At 45.9% G+C, this 25,149-nt stretch overlaps 1 protein-coding gene across 4 annotated transcripts in view; it reads left to right on the plus strand.

Annotated features, from left to right (window-relative positions):
* Nucleotides 1-632: 632 nt before the first annotated feature.
* Nucleotides 633-25,149, plus strand: part of TFDP2 (transcription factor Dp-2) — a 196,567-nt gene continuing 172,050 nt past the window's right edge. For 3 of the 4 annotated variants that reach the window (XM_030575513.1, XM_030575516.1, XM_030575517.1), the window contains exon 1: nucleotides 652-711. The gene's annotated coding sequence lies outside the window, so the exon portion shown is untranslated. Of the gene's footprint in view, nucleotides 712-25,149 lie in introns of all 4 variants that reach the window. The other variant, XM_030575520.1, reaches the window with a different exon arrangement.

Raw genomic sequence — 25,149 nt, forward strand, 5'->3', positions numbered from 1 at the left:
CTAATCTCACTATAAACTGCCAATCTCTAAGCATCCTGCCCTGCAGGGTTTCAGTCAAAGGCTGTATTGAGTTAATGTGATAGTTGGACGTCTCTATGCCAAAATACTTCAGCCAGTGTGATGAGGGTGAGTCTGTGGGAACAAGGCCTCCTTCTCATCTGCCCGCCACGGGGGCATGAAGCGTCCACTTCCTCCACAGCTGTAGTCCTTCCGGCCACCTACGCACTGGGCCTCATGGGAGATAATATCGCCGCTCCTCCCCCTTGGAGTGTGCGTGAGGGGGTAGAGAGGGTTAGTTTGGTATCCCTCCCCCACGCGCCCCCATCGTGGGGGAGCAGCCAGTCCTGGCTGAGTCCGTCTCTCGCCGGGGGGGAAGTCCTGGTTCAGAGTCAGCCAGCCCTTGGGTATGTATGTGGGGGGTGTCCTGCCCAAGAGGTAGCCCCGCCCCCGCGCCACAGCTCGCCAGCACTACCCTCTAGAACCACATCGGTCTGTGCCCCGCCCCTTCCCCCGCTGTCTCTCGGATTGGTGGGCTGGTTGTGTACACACCGGGCTGCGCCAATGGGCGGGTGGCGGCGCCTAACCTCACGCGGAGGGGTGGCCAATGGGAGAACGCAGTTGTCAGACGCCGCCAAGCTTGTGCGGGGGAGAGGGACACAGGCTCTGGGCGGCTGAGGAGCGAGCTGGAGAGTGGGCCGGGCTGCAGGCACGGTGAGCCGGGGTGGTGGGGACCGTATGTGTCGAGAGTCGTTGGGTTTCGGTGCACCCTCTCGGGCGGCGCCGCCTGTCTCCGTGGGGCCGGGCGGAGCAGCTGCCAGGTGGCCAGCTAATTGCTACAGCAGCTGGCGAGGAAGAAGCCGTCGCCGGCTCCTTGTCTCGGCTCTAGTGCTGGCCAGGCCCAGCCCGTTCCGCCCCCGGGGCCTGTGGAGGCACGGGGCGGAAGAGAGCGCTGAGCTGCTGCGTAGGGGGCAGCCCCGCTCGGTCGCCGGCTGTGGTGTCCCCCTCCGCGCGCCCTGGGGCTAACGGCCGTATCGCTCTTCTTCCTGGGGGCCTGCCCGGCACCCTGATGTGGGGCCACTGTCACGGGGATTCATTTCCCCGCCGGGCGCCCTGGAGGCAGAGGCTCTGGTGCCTGACACCTGTGGGTCACGGTCCCCTTTCATCGCCTTAGCAAGGTGGCACGGTGTGCTCGGCGTGCCTGGCACGCAGGCCTGTGTCTGGAGCTGGGTAGTGCCGTGTGACAGCTGCCCTGTCTGTCTCACGGGGGCTTCTCGGCCACTGCTCGAAACCCCGCTGGAGATCATAGAAGTGGCCGCGTGTGTGTTGTAATTGGTGTCTCCCCAAGTCTCCACAGACCCCTCTCTTTCGAAGGGAGATACGAATTTCTAGGGGAGGTGAGAGGCGGCTCACTATAGATTATGCAGTACTTGGTCCGTCTACCAGTGTGGCAGTTTGGTGTTCAATTCACTTTATAAGAAGGCTGTGTTCTAGCTGGCAATTTCTTTCCTATCAGTTTCATTTAAAAAAAACAAAACAAAAACCCTTCACATGTGCAGCACAAAGTTAAGATGTTTTGCACTATACATTTATGCAACACTCTGAAAAACGTGAAAAAAGTCCTGCGGCTGCTTTCTTATTCTTTTTTTATTGTGGGGAGGGGTAATTAAAAGGTGGGAAATGTGAAATATGGGACTCTTTCTGCTCTCATCTGAGGTCAATAGGAAGTCCTATAATTAATCTTTTAAAGGTGTAAGGGAGGTGGAGGTGAATATAGACTTCACATTTCACAAAGCAATCCTTACTTAATAATCTAGAAATAATACTGAAAAACATGAGAAACATAATGTAGAATCAGCAAACAACATCTCTCCCCCCCTCCCTCGTTGCTTTGTGTATCTGATCTTAACTGTATTGAAATCTTCGGTTGATATCTGTTTTACTCATGAGAAGGGGGTGGGAGATACAGTAATGTTAAAGAGTGAGCTTGCATGGCCTCTTGCTATGCTTATTTGCTATATAGAATGGCACAACCAAAGCCTGAATCCTATCTGGAAACTCTTACAAATGTTAAGCCAATTTAATAGAAACTTGTATAGAAATATAAAAGGGAGAGAGAAGCATTGATTACTGGGCTAGTCTTAACAATGTTGAAATTTAAAGCACCTCAGTTTTTTAGTAGCACCTTGAGAGTAACATTGTCAGTAAATGATCAGGTCATATATCATCTGTCCTGTCTTTTAAAGAAATTCCAGGCTGTGAATTAGTTTGATATATGGCTTGATAAAAATGTGTTTGTATGCCAGTATATACTTATGTGGTTAAAGTGAATTAAATTAAATTAATCCTTTTACATCAGATTGTGGCTGTTAATCCACTTGATTACATAGTGATATACTAATATTTTTTATTGAAAGCATGTCAGTTTTATGGGAATGGTACTCTTTATTGATACTCTTCTGATACAAATGAGAAAATGTATTTTAAAGTTCAGATCTTTGTGTATATAAACACAGGTACTTGCAACTTCAGAAATACCTTGCTTAGAATATTCTATTTACAGTGAAATACAGGAGCAGTGGAAACTCCCTAAAAGTGTGTGTGGGGTGGGGCAGGGCACAGCCCAAAACATGGCTCTACCCCTTCATGCCACTCCTTGCCCCAAGGCCCCACCTCCTCATTTTGTCTCTTTCCCCCAAGACACTGCCCCCTGCTTGCTTCTCTCCACCCTGGTGCTCACCCTTATGGCCAGTAGAAAGTTGGGGGGAAGGGAGCATGGTCCTACCTCCCCATTTTGGTGCCCTTGATGCAATATTTTGAGGAAATTTTGATAGAGTTGAGAAAGGAAGAGAGAAAATAGATGACAGGAGAGGTAGCTGCAAGAAAAAGGTACTGAAATCTCTCCTACTCTAAAGACAGTTTCTCTTGTTAAACATGAAGCATTATCTCTAAAAGAGACCTAGGAATAATAGGTTAGGTGATTTAGGCCTATCCTAAAGAGAGAGAGAGAGAAAACTGGGAAATAATTCTTAAAAGTGACTCCTATTTTGTTATTAGTGGGCACTGTCTTGTACTGACAAACTTCTGAGAGAAATCTTGTATTTTTCTGTAAAATCCCTCATGGTTCTCTTATAACCACTTCCTGTGTGTGCAAAAATCATTGCTGTACTATAAAGAATGAAAAGGAGAAGTTTGATTCAAGTTAACTTTCAGTGGACACAGTTAAATTACTTTCTGTAACTGTATGAAGTTGTTAACATTAATAGATGTACTACTTGTCTGAGCGTTCTGCTCAACTGTTATATCACTGTTTGTTAAGGTGGACAGTACTTTTCACTACATTATCTGGCATATTGTACACACTGGATCTCTTTGATGCAAACTGCTACCAGGAAGAACAGGACGAAATGATTTTTGAATTACGTATTTTTACATAAAGCTGTAAAATTATTGTTTTTGAGTGACATTCTTTAGATATTAATGTGTAAATCTCTCTCTTCAATATGAGGAGTAAAGTATCACATTGACTTACTGCACCAGTTTTTCACTTCTAGAAACTTCAGTTCAAATCTAGTTTAGTCTGCATGTGAAATTAGTTCTGTCATCTCATTGTAGTCTTCAGTGGACTCTTTTTGTGGCAGGTTTGCAAAGTGGAAATTTGTAATGATTTGGTGTAGTTGTCTGCTCTGCAAAAGCCCATTGCTGAACGTACTGCAAGTTCTGATCCAGGTGAGTTTAGTGTTGTGTGAAGAAGCTCATTTGAGTTCAGGCTATGAGGTGTTATCTACCTGTAAGAGGTTAGCCTAGGCAGATCAGTTGGGAAAAAGTGCATAATATAGTAAGACAAATGGTGTTAATTTTCTCGAAGTACCTCATGTTTTCCCACTTTGTGTGTTGAAATAGGTGTATGTGAGAATCATGTCCAGAACAGCATTTTTGTCCAGTTGCACAGTTAAGAGCAGACGCAGGGTGGAACTGATAACATCTGATTCAGTTTATTTCTGCTGCTTAGGCTGTGAGAGCTTATTTACAGGAGCAGCAAAAGAACATGCATGACACACTATGGTGGTGAGCTGCATAAGTGAACCTTACAGTATAACGGAAGTTTCTGGAGATGTGCACCAAATTCAATAAGAGAAAATAGTGATGTGATATAGCTGGGAAAAGGAAGCTGTTTATCCGTGCTGTGTTTTGTTTATAAGATATTAATTGTGTGTCATCTTGAAGCAGAATGTGGCCCTTTAGCTGTAGCACATGTAGTTCACTGGGCAGGAGTTAACCCATAGTTGTCTTATTTATACAATACTGCCTTAAAACCATGTTCTTTGCTTTATCTTTAATACTCTGCAAGTCTATTAATTTATTTGCTTTTTATATGTGCTTTTAGCTTTTTTTGTTGTACAATGTTTAGAGGAAAAATCTTTTACTCTTATTCTACCAGCTAGTAGTAAAGTCCTACTAATGTAGTCAATAGAGAATAAGTGAGCAGATTGGTAGGTGGGTTAACAATCTTACCAAGATTGTCATTTCCTGGCACCAGACCAGAGGGAGCAAAGTTGATAATGTGTTCTTGGACTTAGGTCTCAGACAAGGCTGGTGCAAAGCCAACAAGCTACCTAAATCTATCTTGCTTTCAGATACACCTATCCTAAAGTTTATGTAAGTAATTCAATGAAAAATAAACTAAAATACATTGGGGTTACTGTAAGAAAATTAAATCCAAGTTGATGCTTAATTTAAGGTGTTCTTAAGGGGGGGTCTCAAAAGTGAGCAATCTGCAGTCCCATGAAAAGATGGTATGTGTTGTGGCATGGTAATTTTATAATGATCAGCTTCCTGTTTTGGTTCCTTTTTATTTAGCCTTGGTAACTGTTATACATTTTTATAGCTGTATCCATTAGTAGGAGTGGAATAAGGACTGAACTTCATCTTTAAAAATGCATAGTACACCTGTGTTGTAAGAAGATAAAACAATAAAAGATTACTTAGCACAGCCTCATTCCATAATATTTGCTTAAATATCACTTTTTGGCTCCTTGTAGTAGGTTGATAATCAGTAAAAACATTTTCAGCTACTTCAAGTTCAGGACTATATATCGCTTCCACTATTGCAGATACAAAACTTTTGCAAGAGGTACAATCTAAGAAAATGAAACTAAATGCTTATCTCAATTCATCTCACAAGATCAATACATAAATAACTAATGACCTTTGGTTTTGGGCCAGCTTCTACTGTGGTACAGAAGCGTTCTAGTAGGGCATCTTTTAATTCTTGTGAGATAGGTGTAGCTGCTCAGTGAAAACGGGATGGAACTAACTTTCACTTGGTCAAATAGAGAGTTAGCTATTAGTAACAAGAAGCTCTGACTTTAAGAACACACTTCATAGAAGAAATGTTCACCAGGACCAGTTCTGAGTTTTAGAACTTTCTGAAATTAGTTCTGAAATCTTTCCTAATTAACTGCCATTTAATAAAGAAAATGAATTCAAAAGGTACTTTGTGCGCCTGTAATAAGAGTGACTGAAAGCAAGTATGCCAGCTGTCAAGGGCCACCTGTTAGTATAGTGACTGAACCATGCCCAATTTAAACATGTCATTATTATGGCCAGTGTGTTCTGCGCAGAAACTTCCTAATTACTATAGACTGTCAGTTAACTACTGAAACTCACTTTTAAAGTAGATTTCTGCTTCTGCTAGTTGGTGACCTAGTTCTGTAGAACATCTTAGTGTTTGCTACCAAGTGAATGCTATAACAACCACCTAGCATTTAGTATTGAGCATCATAGTAGGGATTCAAACCAAGTAAGCAAAAGACCATTTTTAATCACTATACAAGATATATAAAATTTGATGGATTGTTCTTAAATACCAAGAATTGGAATTATTTTTGTTGGAGAGTACACAATACTCACTGAAATCGCTTAGGACTTGCCCATGGAACCTCTTACACATTTGAGTAGTCTCATAAGCTCCAGTTCAATCATTTTTTTGTATATACATGTTTGTAGGCATGAGGCCTTAAATAAAAGTGTGGGTATCCTCCAGTAACTAAGATAACACATGGGAATTTACAGGTATTACTTTAATCAGATTAATTTACAAACTAGTGAATGAAATTTCTATCATCATGCTTTAAAGCTCTAACCATATGAAATAATTTCTCTATAGCCTTATTTTCCCATGTGGGCAATTGCTATACGTACCAGGAGAATCCTAACTGAACACTCATAGGTGAAGTGGAGTTCTACTGATTGAGTGGGAGGAGAGTCTGGCCCATACTACACCTCTACACCGATATAATGCTGTTCTTGGGAGCCAAAAAATCTTACCGCGTTGTAGGTGAAACTGTGTTATATTGAACTTGCTTTCATCTGCCAGAGTGCGAAGCCCTGCCCCTCCGGAGCATTGCTTTACCGTGTTATATCCAAATTCGTGTTATATCGGGTCATGTTATATCGGGGTAGAGGTGTATGAGGAAAAATGAACACTCTGCCAGTAATTGTGTTTTAGTATACTCCCTTCTGCTTGTGTGACAGTTTGCAAAAGAAACCTCACATGGTCTCTCAAAGTTGTTTTTAAGATCAGGTCACAGGAATTGGTGGACTTGAATGTAAATTTTGTAGAACTACCTTTGCATATTACTCTTCTTTCAGGGTTATGCAGGTGTCTCCGTAACTTGAACAATAGGCTCCAACTTTGGACACTGAATCTCTTCCCCTCAGTACTGGATGTACTATGTAATTCACAGAGAGAGAGATACAGAGAGAGATACTTGGTACATTTCTCATGGTACTGCTCCAGTTATTCCTTTTATTTTCTAGAAAAAAGAGAAATATTTCTCCTTGAGTCTCCACAAATCTTGACTTTAGTTTACCATGTGACTCAAGTAGACCAATCTGTTTCTAGAAATTTTGAGCATGCTCCCTTTTCCTGACCAGCACAGCTCTTTTAATTAATATTTTTCTTTGCAGAATTCAGATTTTATCAAATCTTCTAGGTGGAAAATGCTGGCTGCACATCCTCCAAGGTTGTCTGTCTCACTCCACAGTCCAGTCCGCCCCTCTTTCATCTAGAGTTGTTACCTGGGACCTACCAGCTGCACACTTCCTAACAGGTACAGGGCAGCTGCATCCACCTCCATGGAAAGTGGTGCTAGTTGCAGTGGAGGGGTGTGTGCGTGCGTGCGTGCCTGCCTTCTTTCTCCAAGCTCTGTCCCTCAGGTTTGGCTTTAAGCCGATTTCCCGGAATCGGGCCCCGCGCTGAAGAGGGCCTCACTCTGGGGATCTTCGGCGGCATTTCAGCGGCAGGGGGTCCTTCGATGCCACGGAAAACCCGGAGCAACCCCCCCCCCCCCGTGGCCAAAGTGCCGCTGAAGCCCCGGACCGCTGCCGAGTATTCCAATCAGGCCCCGCGGGTCATAAAGCCGGCCCTGCTGTCTGGCCCTAGTTTGCACTTTTACTCTGGGGCGTTTGAGCTTGTTGCTTCAGGGGATGAATTATTTTTCTTACTCCCTCAGCCTAGTCCTTTCTCTCTTACATGGCTCAGCAGTTCCAAACCACTAGTGCTCACATTTTCCTCCTTCTTGAAGCATCTGGTTGAGCAGTTTTTCCTTCTATTTTCCCAGGGGCTGTTTTAGCAGACCCCTCAATTTCTCCTCATCATTTTTGGTCAAAACAACTTTGGGGTGTGTGACAAGTTACTGGTTAAGGAAATCTGAGCCAGGCCTGTCATGCCAGCTCCAATCAAGAAAGGGGAATTGGAGCTGGCTAAGGAAGCCCAGGCCTGATTGGCAAACAGGGAATAGCTACTGGCTTCATTAGTGAGGGGCTAAATAAAGGCTGGCAGGAAAGAAACCAGGGAGGAGAAGGTAAGGGAGGAGCCAGAGAATTTGAGGGAGTAGGAGCTCTTCTCTGCTGACTGTGAGAGCTAACAGTCCCTGAGGCTGTGCTACTGAAGCTGTTTGTAGCTAGAAGGTGGTGGGGAAAACATACTGTAAATAAAGAGCACGGATGATTGCACCCACACAGATGTCTCTTGCTGGTTTGTGGGCATAGAAGAGACAGCAGTGAGGAGGAAATGGCAGTGCCTTGCTACAGGGTGACTAGTTCACCTATAGTAAAGAATTAGGGATAGTAAGACTAGTTTAAAAAAAAACAGGAAACTTATGTACCCCAATAAACAAATGATTCCCTAAACTATATTAATAAATGCAGGGAAGAAGGAAAATGGCTTAATTATAAATTAGCTTCTCTGAAAATATCATTCCAACAGAATTCTCTCACCCACTCACTTCTCAGAATTCAGTGTTATTTTAGTGATCCTGTGCTTGTGTGTGTATATATGTGCAAGCATCCAAACAAAATTATTTTTGGTTTGAAAATCTTAAATTTTTGGTTTTGTCCTTTTGAATGGGTTTATCTCCTGAAGTGCTTTGCCCCCCATTCAGTCAGAGGAACTGACTAGAATACTTGGAGGGCATATGTTTGTCTGTCCTCTGCAGGGGGGTCAGGGGATGCTAGGCTTGTATTCTACCCTGCTTCCCTAGAGGTGCAGTTAAAAATATCTAAACTGAAAGTTCTGCTAGTCTCACCCTAGGAAGCCAAGATCCCAGAATGAGAATCGTCTGATTGATAGATTCAGAGAAGTGGAGGAAGAGTCCAGTGTGCTTAGTCTGACCCTATAGTTCTGCCCCCATTTAGTATGCTAAGCACACTGTTTTATCCCTTGTTGACTGATTTCTCACATCCACATCCCATTGCTGGTTCTAGCTTGCCAGAGGCTAAGCCTTTAAGGCTGTTCCTGTATTTTTCTCTTTCTGGTGACCATGCTACTTGATTTATTCAGCAGCTCCTAGCACTGCTGCATTTTTATATACCTTGCCCTACCCAGACCTCCAAGCATTTGATATAGAAGCATCTGCAGCAGCTGGCATTGCCACACAGCAGCAGCTCCTTGCCTTCGCTGCAGATAGTGCAGTAGGACTGCTAACCATCATCATCCACCACTTCCACTGCAACTCTGCTCTCCTGCTCCCCAGCGATGAGCTTGGGGGATCCGTACTGGTCCTCCAGGGTGCTGCTGGCAGCAGACAGTGCAGTAGGACTGGTAACCGTCCTCGTGGGACATATAGCTTGACCAGGGGTTCTGGGAATGTCTTCCCTGTCCGCCTCCTAGCAGCCTCCAGGGCATGGTGTACTGGGCATCACTTCCCCTGCAACTCTGCTCTCCTGCTCCCCACCGATGAGCTCAGGGGATCTGTTCATGAAGCCTGGACAGTAGTAAGGAGCAGTTTAACTATAGGATGAGCAGGTGCAGAATGGTGGTAGAATGTGCCTTTGGACATTTAAAAGCTTGATGGAACTGTTGGTCAGACCTCAGCGCAACCAACATTCCCATTGTTACTGCTGCTTGCTGGGTGAACCATAATATCTGTGAGAGTAAGGAGGAGACATTTATGGCAGGGTGGGAGGTTGAGGTAAATTGCCTGGCATCCACTTTTGAGTAGCCAGACACCATGACGATTAGAAGAGCATAGCAAGGCGCGCTGCGCATCAGAGTGGCTTTGAAAACCAGTTTCTTGATTGGCCAGGCTTCGGTGTGACAGCTGTGTGTGTTTCTCCTTGATGCAAACTCGCCTCTTTTGTTGATTTTTAATTCCCTGTTAGCCAGCCACCCTCCCCCCTTCGAAATAAAGTAACTATTGTTTTGAAACCATGCATTCTTTCTTTCTTAATATTTTTTTTTAACGAGATAACGGACAAGGTAGCCTGGGTGAGGGAGCAGGGAAGGACAAGGCCACGTTGCTTATTGTAGCCACACTAAAAATCAAACTGTTTGAATGACAGCCTTCTGTTGCTTGGGCCAGCCTCTGGAGTGGAGTGGCTGAGTGCCCGGAGCCTCTCACTTTGCGTTCTTGGGCGTCTGGGTGAGGAGGCTATGGAACATGGGGAGGAGGATAAGTGGTTATACAGTGGATGCAGCAGGGGGTCTGTGCTCTTGTTGGCTTTCCTGCAGTTCCAACAGATGCTTCATCATGTCTGTTTGCTCCCCCAAAGATGCTTCATCATGTCGGTTTGCTCTCCCATTAGCCTTAGCATCGTGTCTTGCCTATGCTCCTCGCACTCAATTCTTTCTTGGCCTCTGCCACTGAATGCCTCCATGCATTAAGCTGTGCCCTATCAGTGCGGGAGGACTGCATAAGCTCGGACATCATGTAATCGCAAGTGCTATTTTTTTCGCCTTCTAATCTGCGATAACCTCAGGGACAGAGATGATGGGGGAGCGTAGACACATTCTACATTCTATGATTCTGGTGGGACTGCATGGTCACCTGTGCTGCTGAGTTCGCCAGGTGTACCAAACAGGAAATGAAATTCAAAAGTTCCCAGGGATTTTCCTGCATAGGTGGCTAGTGCATTGGAGTTCAAAGTGCTGTCCAGAGTGGTCACAATGGAGCACTCTGGGATAGCTCCCGGAGGCCAATACCGTTGATTTGCATCTGTACTACTCCAAATTCAACCCAGCAAAGTCAATTTTAGTGCTACTCCCCTGCTGGGGAGGAGTACTGAAGTCGATTTTAAGCACCCTTTAGCTCGATGGAACGGTATTGGTTGTGGGGACGCATTCATTTTTAAATCGACCTAATGCAGCTAAATTCGACTTAACCCTGTAGTGTATACCAGGCCTAAGATTGGCAACAGGACAAGGGATGGTGGAGTTATATTCATTAGTGGAATTACTGGGTGGGAAAAGGAAAGAAAGAGATCCTAGTACCTGCAGTCCCTCATATCCAGCCATCTGGTGAAATGATTTCACACTGAAGTTTATTTTGAGTCATGTACACTCATTTGTTCCATTTTTATTTTAAAATAGATATTGGCCTCTGTGATAGCCATCTATGTTGGTTTTGTTTCATATTCTGACTATCTTATTGATTAAACACATTTTAAAACTTTTATGATCATTTATTTAAGGAGCTTTATTAAAGAAAGGTAACAAGCTGGACATTATATAGAAATATCTTGTACACCTGGAACATTATATAAATAATAGAACAGAAACAAAGTAACATATGTAAAATATGCACTAACAATACATTCAGAATCTGTCCAAATGATCTTTAATAGAACCTATTATCAAATACATGGGTAATAACTTAATTTTTTGTATCACATAAGAGGATCACAGAATAATTAATAGAAATTCCAAAGTAAGAAGTTCCCACTTATATTTTTGTTTGCTAACAAATTTGGTATTACAGAAACAAATTCAAATCTTCATTTTTAAACTGTATAGTTTGATTACTGATCAGTAATATTTTCTACAGAGGCTTTGTTTTTACAAAATCTGAGATTAACTTCTAATAGGAATTGGATACTAAAATATATTTGTAAAATTTGTAGAAACAAGGTGGCAATACACTTATTCCTATGGAAGAAAAAATTCTGGCGAACACTTGAACAATTAAGAACCTAGTCTGAAAACCGAGACAGTTTAGCAGCATATGTGCAACAGGTGTTCTAATCCATTTAGCACTATGCATAAATTAGTAGCTTTAAAACTGATCTTGTACTGATTAATCAAGGAACCTTTCTGTTAAGCTGCAGCCTTATGAAACCTAATCTTATTCTACACTGGGCTGAATCCTAACATTAATTCTAGAGATAGATGTACATACAACTTATTCTATCTTTCAAAATGAATACATGCACTGTATTGGTCAATTTTTCATATAACTAGGAGCAGCTCAACAATATCTTCAGAAAGGAAGAGTGGCATATGGAGTGTAAAATTTTTACATTGCAGTAAACAAGATCTACTAGCTGCATTACTTAAATAGATTCTTAGGAATGGATTTTTTTCTGTGCTTAAAAAAAAAGTTTAGTGTATCCACATGATCATGTCCAAATATCATCTACTGAAATACAGTAAAAGTGATGGCTTAAATTCTAAAAAAGCAGTCCAACAACTAGAGGGCCCAGTTGCATTATTTTGTTGTCTTGTGTGACGATTAGTATAATACTGGCATAATAGCAGCACTGACCATTGGAAGACTTGCGGTATGTGATGGGTGGTATTTAGGAGCACAGGGAGATTCATCTGTTGGTGCACATTCCTTTTGGAGGTAAGGTGTCTCAAGGTGCCAATCAAAAAAACTGGGAAAGAAAGAAATTAAAACCGAAGTTTGCTTAAACATGGACATAGAAATGAAATAGTCTGTTTTCCAGTGTAAGAGGCTCTTTTTAATTTCTGGAGGTATTTATTTAATATACTTGTTTGCCTGAAGTTGCTTATGCTGTTGTCTGAAAATTAGTCTTTAGAACAATTAATTTTTAGGGTAGATCAATTTCTGGAGAACTAAATATTGTTCTGCAGAAAAACACATTCTGTAACTTGTGTTGTCTGTTTCCAGTAAACGAATTGTATATCAAAGCTCTAATCTAAATGAAATTTTAGAATAGATTAGATTTTTTAAACTGCAGAGAAAATTGGGTTAGGTTGTGTTTTTTTTTTATTTATCTCACTGGATAAATCAGAATTGCACTTAGCTATCTTTTAATTAAATTAGTAATCAAGCTGGATTTTGAATGTGTTCAGCGTTTGTGATCATAACTGGACTTTGTTGTTGCCCTGGTATTCCTATTCCTTAGTATTAGTATTGTTCAGCTGTCAACTTAATTTACCACACTGTTCTCTTGTTAAAGCACGTGTAACCAAAAGGTGAACAAAAATTGTGATGGTTGCTTTTTAGAAATAAAAGCTTTACATTCTGGAGAAATGTCCTAAATCTGTGAGGCACATTTTCTGTGGCGTAGGACTGGGCCCCTAAATCCATCTTGGTATAATTTCATCAGAAACCAGTGGGAGAACAAAGTCAAGTTTTACATTTTGCTATTTGTTTGATGCAAGCTGTCAAGTAGTAACTGGGAATAGGAAATAACCTGCATTTTGAGACCATCTGCATGGGTTCTTTTGTCTGAAACTGACAAGGGGTCATGGCAGATGGTGAGATCACGAAGTTTGGCTTCTTGAGCTTGACAGAATGTGTTCATAAAGCTGGAAGAAAACCAACTATATTTTTATTTTCATAGAGGTTGGTGACAAGACTGTAGTAGAGTTTTTTTGGATAAAATCTCCTGGATCACTAAACTTGACACAATTTAATCTTTGAGAAATTATCAGTAATTCATTTCACTAACAAAATTATCCCTAAGCCAGGGGTTCTCAAATGGGGGTTGGGACCCCTCAGGGGGTCATGAGGTTATTACATGAGGGTCGCAAGCTGTCAGCCTCCACCCCAAATCCTGCTTTGCCCCCAGGATTTATAATGGTGTTAAATATATAAACGAGTGTTTTTAATTTTTAAGAGGGGTCACACTCAGGCTTGCTATGTGAAAGGGGTCACCAGTACAAAAGTTTGAGAACCACTCCTCTAAGCAGACTTAATATGCTTGGCAATTGCATCTCTTTCTTTCTGATCTGATATACAGATAACTAGACTTTTGAATTTCACAGAAATCAAGTTGCCCATCAATACAGAAGTATTTCACTTGAGGTGAAAGCACATCCATCCATCCCCCTTGCATAGGATCCAAGACTTCATACTTGGAATAGAGGGAGTAAGAGGTCAATGGTGGGGCTGAAGCAGGGGTTAGGAAGAGAATGGGCACCTCCATCCCAAATTTTAACACACAATGTAGGAATGAAGTATATTGTCTCCATTACTGTGGTTGTAGCCTCATGGCTACAGCCTCTCCATAGTTTATGCAGGAGTCATTTGGAATCATTGTACCTGCACAGTCACAGATCCAGTAGTTCTTCGAGTGATTGCTCGTGTATTCCACAATAGGTATGCGTGCTTGCCACATGCACCGGGGCTGGAAGTTTTCTCCATAGCAGTACCCATAGGAGAGCGCTCCTAACAACCCCTGGAGTGGTGCCACCGTGGCGCAGTATAAGGGGTGCTGTGCGCTCTCACCACCATCAGTTCCTTCTTGTCACCAGTAAAGGTGCTTTGGAACTGCTGTGCTCCAGCACTCCGCTGTATCTTTCCCTGTTTGGGCTGTCATTTAGTTTGTAGGTAGATAGTACATGTAGTTTAAATAAATACTTTTATTGTATAGATAGAGTATAAGACCCATGCCCGGGTCAGGGCATGCCCCGGGCTTTAAGTCATGCAACACTTGTAAATGGCCTATGCCCATAAGTGACCTGCACACTATCTGCTTACACTGTCTTGGGGAAATCCACGTCAGCGACCACTGCAAAATTTGCAGATCATGTAAGCCCCAGACTAAGGGCTTGTCTACATCAGAAAGTTGCAGCGCTGGTGAGGGAGTTACAGCGCTGCAACTTTGAAGGTGTACACATCTGCAGGGCATCACCAGCGCTGCAACTCCCTGTTTGCAGCGCTGGCCGTACTCCCGTTTTGTCTCGGGTGTAGAGGATCCAGCGCTGGTGATCCAGCGCTGGTAATCCAATGTAGACACTTACCAGCGCTTTTCTTGACCTCCGTGGAAGGAGGAAGCCTCTGGTAATCAAGCTGGTCTCCTTCCCCGGTTTGCTCTCGCGTTCCCGGAACACCGAGCAAGCAGGTCTCTTTCCCTGCGGTTTGCAGGGTGGTCTGGGGAACGCGAGAGCAAACCGCGGCGAAGCTGGTCTCCTTTCCCGGTTTGCTCTCTCGTTCCCCGAACCCCCGAGCAAGCAGGTCTCGTTCCCTGCGGTTTGCAGGGTGGTTCGGGGAACGCGAGAGCAAACCGGGAAAGGAGACCAGCTTCACCGCGGTTTGCTCTCGCGTTCCCCGAGCAAGCAGGTCTCCTTCCCTGCGGTTTGCAGGGTGGTTCGGGGAACACGAGAGCAAACCGCGGCGAAGCTGGTCTCCTTTCCCGGTTTGCTCTCTCGTTCCCCGAACCCCCGAGCAAGCAGGTCTCCTTCCCTGCGGTGTGCAGGGTGGTTCGGGGAACGCGAGAGCAAACCGCGGCGAAGCTGGTCTCCTTTCCCGGTTTGCTCTCTCGTTCCCCGAACCCCTGAGCAAGCAGGTCTCCTTCCCTGCGGTTTGCAGGGGGGTTCGGGGAACGCGAGAGCAAACCGCGGCGAAGCTGGTCTCCTTTCCCGGTTTGCTCTCGCGTTCCCCGAACCCCCCTTGAAGCCGCCCAACAGCGCTGCAGTGTGGCCACATCTAACACCACTTGCAGCGCTGGTTGCTGTAAGTGTGGCCACTCTGCAGCGCTGGCCCTATACAGCTGTACTAATACAGCTGTAACAACCAGCGCTGCAAAATTTTAGATGTAGACATGGCCTAAGAAAGAGTGGGATATACGGCTCCGAGCCATATTGATGGAGTCAGCCCTGACCCTAACATCGCTATGCCACTCCAAGTCAGCACCGTAGCATCGGTGACCCAGCAGTGCCTTCCACCAGCTGACACCACTCCCCATCCATGGGACACTCTAAGAAGGCGAAGCAATCTTCTCCATCAAGGCACCAGGGCAAGGATGGGGGCGAGACTAGACCCGCGTTGAGCAGCTCTCGATCCCCCTCTGCCTCGTGGCCTCTGACTCAAGTACAGCGGGGTAGCCCAGCCCACTCCGAGCTGACCTCCCTGGATGCCAGTGGCCACATACGGGTGCTCTCCAGGCCGGAGGCCCTGCAGGCGGCTCCAGATGTAATGTCTTTCCTGGTACCGGCTACACCGACCCCAGCAGCTCCACATTTCAGAAGCGAGCCAGCGCTTGGACTGCCACAGTCGCCACCTGGGCGGTACCACTCGTGGTTGAGGGAAGGCTCCCAGCACCGCTCTCTGCAGAGTGACCACGCAGCTCTTACCAGTCTCTGTTGACCCCCACTCGATTGTTTGGCTGGATGCTGAGCAGCAGAGAATCGAGGCACTGCTCCATATCGAGGGAGTGCAGGCCTCGAGGTCAGAGCATGCCCCGCTGGGACTGCGACCAACTGCACCAGAGGTCACCGACTCAGAGAAGCCACCCTAGCCCCTCGCAGTACTGACTTCGATGCTGCTCATGCTCTTTACACTGGTCGAGGTCCCCGGCACGGCACTGCTCCCGCATCCCTAGGCATAGATCTCTAGCAACCAGCCGTCGCAGATCCGCCCAACAGAGCTGTTCGCGGAGCAGGCGTTACAGATGGTACTTCCACTCCTCTACACCGGACTCGAGGTCTCGAACCTAGCACTGCTCAGGATGACGCTACTCGTCCCCATCCCGGGTTGTTCGTACGCCAGCCCAACCTCCCCTCAGAGCTGGCAGTCAGCGGATCAGACGACTCCAGTGGGGCAGCCTGCCCTGATGGTGCCACAGCAAATGCAGTGGCACCAGGCTCTCTCGCTAGCGCCCTGGTACCAATGGACCCCATGGACCCTGATGCAGCCCCTGGTGGTGGCCCGCTCGGTAGCTGGGGCCTTGGACAGACTGCCAGCCTCCCTCTCTCAACCCCCCAGGGAGAGGTCAGGAGAGTGCTCTTCCCCAGCCCCATGCTCAGAAAGGGACCAAGTGTTGCGAACTGCAGCACTGGTGGGAACACAGAGCACCACACCTCCATCCTCATCTTCCCCTGATGAGGCCATCATGGCACCTCCTCTTCCTTTTCCCCAGGAGGACACACAAGCCCGCCAAGAGCTCCTGAAAATTTACAGGCTGAAGAGGTGGAGGAGCTTTCGGGCTCCTTCTTTGATGTCCTTTCAGCCACAGCACCGGGCAGGGTGACCCTCCCTCTCCATGAAGAGGTGGCAAAAATCTCCGCTGCCCTGTGGCAGATCCATGTCTTCCTTGCTCCCATTTCTAAGAGGACAGAGCAGAAGTATTTTGTGCCTGCCAAGGGGCATGGATATCTCTATACCCGCCCTGCCCCCAACTCTTTGGTGGTCAAGGCAGTCAGCCACAAGGAACGTCAAGGTCAACCCGCTCCCAGGACTCAAGGAGGGCTGGACTTGTTTGGGAGAAAGCTTTATTCTTTTTCCAGCTTCTAGCTGAGAGTGGCAAACCACCAAGCCCTGCTGGGCAGATATGATTTTAACTTGTGGGGCTCAATGCCAAAGTTTACAGACTCCCTCCTGGAGCACGATAGGAAGGAGTATAAGGCCCTGGTGGAGAAGGGCACGGCTGCTGCCAGAGCAGTCCTTCAGGAAGCCTTGGACACAGCGGACATGGAGCAAGATCTTTGACCTTTGTGCTGTCTGTGCAGAGGGCATCGTGGCTCCTCTTGTCCAGGTTGTCCAGCAAGGCAGCTCCTTGCAGGACCTCCCCTTCAGTGGCAAGGCCCTGTTCGCAGAGCAAATCAATGTGAAATTACATGGTCTTAAGGACTCTCACATAACCTTAAAGACTCTTGGTCTCTATGTCCCGGCCCCGGCCAGGACCAAGTTCAAACCTCAGCAAGCCCTGGAATGAACAAAACCGTTCAGGAAGTCTTCACGGCTGTTCATTGTCATGGCTGAATGCATGAAGGGTCAGCCGATCTCCACTTAGTGGCTCTCCAGCTGGATCACTTCATGTATCCATACTTGTTATGACCAGGCGGGAATTCCCCCACCACCAATTGTGAGAGCACTCTTGACAAAGGCGCAAGCCTTGTTGGCCGCCTTTCTGGCTCACGTCCCTATTCAGAACATTTGTAGGGTTGCTACATGGTCCTAGATCCATGTGTTCAGCTCGCACTAAGCGATTGTTTCCCAGACCAGGGAGGACACCGGGTTCAGCAGGGCAGTGCTTTGTCCCAAGTGTCTGTGAACTCCTACCCACCTCCATCAGATATAGCTTAGGAATCACCTATTGTGGAATGCACATGCGCGATCAATTGAAGAAGAAAAGACAGTTACCTTTTCCGTAACTGCTGTTCTTTGACATGTTGCTCATGTCCAGTCCACATCCCACCCTCCTTCTCCACTGTTGGAGCTTTCTCAAGAAGGAACTGGGGCAAGGGGGAACGCACAGGGCCTCTTATACCGTGCCATGGTGGTGCCACTTCAGGGGTTGCTAGGGGTGCTCTCCTACTGGTTCTGCTAAGGGAAAACATTCCAGCATCAGTGCATGTAGTGAGCATGCTACATCTATTGTAGAATGGACCTGAGCAACACACCTTTTCAGTAACTGGTGTTCTTTGAGATAACTGTCTTTTCCATCTTCACACTGTCACCAATGATCTTCTCTTTATTGTCCTATGAGGCCTTTGCAGAGTCCCTACTTTGCAGTGTGCTGAGTGTATAGAGGTGCTCTGACATGGGGGTTTTGTTTTTATGTATGCAGCCATCCCCCTCTCCCCTCAAAACAACAGCATATATCTAATACAAGTTCATGGTTCAGAGGACTTTGGATCAATCCTTTGCACTTGGGCTGAAATTTATACCTGATGAAGAAATTATTGAATTTTAAATTTGAGTTTCGTGCAGACTCCAAACGTATAGGAATAAAATGTAGAAAGATGTCTGCATTAGTTCTTAGTTTAGTAGACCCACTTGTTTACCCATCATATTTAGTTATGAAGTGAACTTAGTAATGTTTGTGCCATGTTGGTTTCTAAATCTTCTCATAATTTGAGCTGTGATTTAATATGCCAGCGTTCTGAATTGTTGATTGTAAGGGACTATCACTGATCAACAAAAATTTTTGATTTCAAAAATTTTATGCTAAACCGATCATATTAAATGCTGTTTGTGTTCTGTTACATCACCACAAAGACTGTTTTCCTTTTATTTACAAAGTTAATTGTCTATTAGAGCACCAGTGGTTGTGGCGCTATTTTGGCAGGAAATCTAAGTTGGGGTCATTACTGATATTAAATGACTCTCAATATCAAATCAAGTCTGAGATTTCCCTTACTTTAAAATGAAGCACTTAAACAATAAATCTATGTATATACATATTCCTTTTCTTGAGTTACAACTGATACCATATATTTTTAAGCCAGGTAACTTTTAAAAATCTAGGTTTATTTTTCATCATTTATACTGATTACTCATTGTTTTTCTCTCAGCTTGAGCAGTGAAAATAAATTAGTTTATTTTTGTTGCTTTCAATTCTTGGATTTGGTGCACTAGCACATGGCTGAAGGATTTGTGTTGCAAATACTATAAGGGACTGTTTGTTAAACTGTTGGAATTAATGTGTTTTAAATGGCAAAAAAACTCAGTTAATGCAGAGTTAAGGTTGCGTGGTGATAGCTTGTGCCCTTTAAGAATATTGAATTCAGCAAAATTCAAACTTCTAAAAACGAGGAAGTCCAGAGTTAAGGTAAATGCCCATAACAACCTTAAGTATGCCCCCCTGGAGCTGGTAATAACCTTTGGGAATTATGTACATGTTCTCAGCTGCATTCACTGAGTTAGGTGTAGCTGTATTGAATGGTGGAGGAATAAACTGAGGCAGCTTGGGAGAGCTGTGTTTGTGATAAGAGGTGATCTGGGATTTGCCTGAAGAATTTCCTAGAACTGTGGTGATTGTGATATGAGGAAATCTGAGTCTGTGTGTGTCCCTGCCTCCCCTGATGTGTGTTATCAAAGCAAAGATGTGCACGTGTACCTTGAGGGTCCAGTCTGCATCATTTCAATACAGAATTGTGTAGATAGTGTTAGTGCCAAGGCACTGGGATCTTCTTGCCATGAGTATTGTCAGTAATGAGGTGGGATATGAGAGCAGTCTGTGGATTTAGTGATGGGTAGGGGAAAAGTATAGGTTCAGGTGATATCCTGTGTGGAAGTGTCATGGGGTTGTAAAACAATACAAAGTAGCTAAATTATATGAGTGTGGTATTCAGTTGGGGGTGTAGACTCAGTGTCTGAGCATAGAGCAAGTGCAAGTAATGCCTGGCCATTACAGTGAAAAGGCAGTGTGTGAAGTATGTGTGGTATAGATGTTCTGGGGAATTGCTCAAAGAGGGCAGAGTTAAGGTTGTATGGACATTGACCCGAAATCTGTATTTCCTGCTTTACAGAAGCCTGCGTTTAGCCAAACTGAACATTCTGGAAGAGTCTGAGCTTTCACTGGGAAACCTTAACTCTATGTTAAGAAATTTTTTTGCCATTTAATTTCCTCGGTTTTTTTAAGAGAAATATGTGTTTGGTGGAAGTCAATGGTCATTGAGGCAGTTATTGTTCTCACCTAAGTTTGCAGTTCATGTTACTGTGGGTAGGTAATAATTAAAAGACCTAGCTTTTATATAGTGCTTTTCATCAGTAAATCTCAAAGAAATGTACATCATTATTCCCATTTTACAGAAGTGAAACTTAGGCAAAGAGATGTGATGTGACTTGCCCAGCCAGTGGCAGAGCTAAGAATAGTCCCAGTCCAGGATTCATTCCACTAAGCTATACAGTTGCTGCGCAATTCCTAAATGCTCCTTTCCTCCCCTTGTACATTTTGTGATAGTAGAATGGGGCTAACGATTGTGCTTTTGAAATGTTTGCAATGTGCAGTTGCTAACAGGGCCAGTAAGAGAAATCTCATCCATGGTCTGTGACCCAAAACTTGACATGGTGGTTACAGTAATTTTAAGTGTGAGAGAGAAGACTGGTATATGTCTCCTTTTACCCACTGTCCCACAATTCCCTGACACATGTACGCCCTCCCCACCAAAATTTCCAGCTCCCCCTCTCATCCTATTAAGCCGTTAGTTTGCTCTGTAGAAGCTATTGACATGGAAGAAGTTGTTCTTTGCTGTCTCTTGCCCTATGCTGCTGCGTGCATATATGACAGGCAGCAGCTTACTGGAGGGCTGCATGCTATCTTGGTTATGTAGCCTGAGCTGGACCCAAAATTCCCAGTACCCATTGCCAGCTTGAACTGCTTCCTCTGTTTCAGCCAGACTTCCCAAGCCGTGCCCACAGTCCAGCCAGTCTGCTGCTGCTCCAAACCAAGCCTCTTCTCCACACACAGTAGCCAGCCCCCACACAACACACAAGGTTGGAGTGCATATTAGCTATCCATTTTCTGGATTACAGATGCTTATTTTTTTATTATCATTAGGTCCCTTCCCCCACCAAGATCTCAGCTCACATGGAGGAGCAGGGAAAGGGTTTCACATGCCCCCAGGAGAGCAAAGTCTCCCAGATACCAAGAAACACAAGGCGCAGAGCTCAGAACCCTGTAGAGGGAGGGGTAGGGCTACCTAGATCCCAGCACACAGAAGGGGATAATTCAGGGCTGACCTGCCCTCTGTAAATCCCTAACTTCATCTGCCTTAGAAAACACGCCTTATGATGAGACTCCAAGAATTCTATCTATTTGCCTTAACGCAGAACATTAAGTGGTGACTTGACTACGGTCTATAAGTACATGGGGAACAATTATTATTTAATAATGAGCTCTTCAAACTAGCAGAAAAAGATATAACATGGTTCAGTGCTGGAATTTGAAGCAAGACAAATTTAGACTGGAAATAAGGTGTACATTTTGAACAATGAGAATAATTAATCATTGGACCAAGTTACCAAGGCTCCATCAATGACCATTTTAAAATCAAGAATGGAGCGTTATGCCTACTTTTTTTTATCTTCAGATTTCTCCCCTAAATTGGTTTGAATTCGGAGTGCCTGGGGTGGTGTTTTGATCTGACTCTAAGGGCTTGTCTACATCAGAAAGTTGCAGCGCTGGTGAGGGAGTTACAGCGCTGCAACTTTGAGAGTGTCCACATCTGCAGGGCATCACCAGCGCTGCAACTCCCTGTTTGCAGCGCTGGCCGTACTCCCGTTTTGTCTCGGGTGTAGAGGATCCAGCGCTGGTGATCCAGCGCTGGTAATGCAATGTAGACACTCACCAGCGCTTTTCTTGACCTCCGTGGAATAAGCAGGTATCCCAGCATACCTGAGGATACCTCTCTGGTAATCAAGAAAACTCCTCTGCCCTGTGCTCACCTGACCCCTCCTTTAAATGCCCCGGGAAATTTCAAAAATCACCTTCCTGTTTGCTCAGTCAGGCGTGGAGAGCAATTAATCAATCAATCATTCAGCGACCATGCCTCCACGCAACAAACGAGCCCCAGCATGGACCAATGCAGAGCTGCAGGATCTAATTAGTGTGTGGGGAGATGAGGCTGTTCAAACACAGCTGCGCTCTAGAAGGAGAAACTACGATACCTATGGTCAGATATCGCAGTCCATGATGAGAAGGGGCTACGAACGGGACGCCTTGCAATGCAGAGTAAAAATTAAGGAGTTGAGGAGTGCATACTGCAAAGCCCGTGAGGGAAACCGACGCTCAGGAGCAGCCCCCACAACCTGCAGGTTTTACAAGGAGCTGGATGCCATTCTTGGGTGTGACCCCACCGTGAATCCTAGAAGCACGATGGAGAGTTCAGAGCAGGGAGACGTGGGGGATGGTGTAGAGGATGAATACAGTGATACTACTGGCGTTGAGGGGGACACCCCGGAGTCTCAGGACACAGGCAGCCAGGAGCTCTTCTCTAGCCCTGAGGAGACTAGCCAGTCCCAGCAGCTGGAAGCGGACGTTGATGAGGAAGCTGAGGATTGTGCTCGTGGTAAGTAGATTGCAATGCTTTGTGCTAGCAGGATTCTCGTTATGGCTGACTGCATGCATGCCTAAACGAGGAATAGCCTATTGATTTGATCTATGACATCTGTGTAATCTGCCTGAGTAATCTCTTGAAAAGTTGCAGCTAGATCTTGTGCAATGTGCTTTAACAAGTTTATAGGTAGAGCCACCGTGGTCCCTGTCCCGTTCATGCTAACTCGTCCGATCCACTGTGCAGCGAGGGGTGGGGGGACCATGGCCGCACACAGGCGAGCTGCATAGGGGCCAGGGCGGTATCCGCATTCCTGTAGAAGACCCTCCCGCTCTTCCTTGGTAACACGCAGCAGTGATATGTCTGGCATTATGAAAGCCTGTGGATAGTTTAGGGATAATTGAGGGCAGGTACCTAGAAGCACGGCTCCCCAGCGCAAGGCGCTCTGTTTCCTCTGCCCCAATCCACCAAACCCCCCCCCCCGCCCTTCCCAGCCCGTAGGCATCCAGACGGAGTGCTTCTTCCCCCCCTTCCAAGCGGGAAACGTGTCCTGCGGGGTGCTTCTTCCTCGCCTTTCCCCCCTTCCAAGCTGGAAACCTGCCCTGCTGTGTGCTCTGTCCGTCCACCCCCCCCCCTTCCAAGCGGGAAACGTGTCCTGCGGGGTGCTCTGTCCGTCCACCACCCCCCCTTCCAAGCGGGAAACGTGTCCTGCGGGGTGCTCTGTCCGTCCACCCCCCCCCCTTCCAAGCGGGAAACGTGTCCTGCGGGGTGCTTCTTCCTCGCCTATCCCCCCTTCCAAGCTGGAAACCTGCCCTGCTGTGTGCTCTGTCCGTCCACCACCCCCCCTTCCAAGCGGGAAACGTGTCCTGCGGGGTGCTTCTTCCTCGCCTATCCCCCCTTCCAAGCTGGAAACCTGCCCTGCTGTGTGCTCTGTCCGTCCACCACCCCCCCTTCCAAGCGGGAAACGTGTCCTGCGGGGTGCTCTGTCCGTCCATCACCCCCCCTTCCAAGCGGGAAACGTGTCCTGCGGGGTGCTTCTTCCTCGCCTTTCCCCCCTTCCAAGCTGGAAACCTGCCCTGCTGTGTGCTCTGTCCGTCCACCCCCCCCCCTTCCAAGCGGGAAACGTGTCCTGCGGGGTGCTTTTTACTCACCCGGCCCCCCTTCCAAGCAGGAACCAAGACATCCCACTAACATGGGAGAATTTTAAGCAAAAGTACTCACCCCACTGCTAGACATGTCAGCTTTCTTGAAGTCTACAGTGTTATGTGAGGTATGTGAGAGGGATGCTACCTACAGTTTACAGTGTCCTTCAAAAGTTGATAATAAACAATGATGCCCTGTGTTTTACATGTCTCTGTCTCTACTTTTTCTAGGCAACTCGAGTAATGCAGCTGTGTCACCAGCCTCACGTAGATTGCAGAATTTGAGGCGCAATCCTAGGAAATCAAAAGAGGAGCTGATCAAGACCGTTCTGAGCCACTACAACAGGGAAAGTAGGAAGACTGAGGAGTGGAGAAAAAGTGAACAGGAATGGAGGCAGAGTTTACAGGAATGGAGGCTGACTGAAAGCAGGAGACAGGAATTGTCTGCCAAAAGAATAGCCAGGCAGATGATGAGACTCCTGTCTCGGCAAACCAAGTCTTTTGAGTCTCTTGTAGCCATGCAGACAAATATAAACCGTGATATCCCACAGCCTTCCCAAAGCACTGTTACTTGTCCCCCTGTGTATCCTCAAAATAGCTTTATGCAGCACCCAGTTCCTTATTATCATCAGCTGCCCCCAACACCTATTAGGTCACCTAGTAACCAAGATATGTTTAATTCTTACCCAGTGCACTCCACCCCAATCGTCCTGCAGCAAAGCAACGGTGACTTGCATCAGGCGGTTTCAATTGAGTAAAATAGGAAATATTAAAACATCTGAATGTACGGTGAACTACCCATACCCCCTTTCCTGCTTTTTACTGTATGACAAATAAAAGGATTTGGTTTGTATTTCTTTCCCTATGTTTTATTGGTGATAGAAATGGTTAATTATACACAGCAATGTAAAGCAAAGCACAACACATGCACCAATCATTACTGCTGGCTCTCAGCATCAAATTGCTCCCTTATAGCATCCCTAATCCTTGAAGCCCTTTCCTGGGCCTCCCTGTTAGCCCTGCTGTCTGGCTGAGCAAACTCATTCTCCAAACGTCTAACCTCGGAGGTCCATTCCTCACTGAACCTTTCACCCTTCCCTTCACAAATATTATGGAGGGTGCAGCATGCGCATATAACAGCGGTAATGCTGCTTTCCATCAAATCTAGCTTCCCGAAAAGACTGCACCAGCGGGCTTTCAAACGGCCAAAAGCACGCTCCACAGTCATTCTACAGCGGCTCAACCTGTAGTTGAACCGTTCCTTGCTCCTGTCAAGCTTCCCCGTGTATGGTTTCATGAGCCATGGCATTAATGGGTAAGCGGGGTCTCCCAGAATCACAATGGGCATTTCCACTTCCCCTACTGTTATCTTGTGATCTGGGAAAAAGGTCCCGGCCCTAAGCCTCCTGAACAGGGCACTGTTCCTAAATATGCGTGCATCGTGCACCTTTCCAGGCCATCCAGAGTAAATGTCAGTGAAATGCCCACGGTGATCCACAAGCGCTTGCAGAACCACAGAGAAGTACCCCTTGCGATTAA

Source organism: Gopherus evgoodei, chromosome 9, assembly GCF_007399415.2.
Source record: "Gopherus evgoodei ecotype Sinaloan lineage chromosome 9, rGopEvg1_v1.p, whole genome shotgun sequence".
Lineage (NCBI taxonomy): Eukaryota > Metazoa > Chordata > Testudines > Testudinidae > Gopherus > Gopherus evgoodei.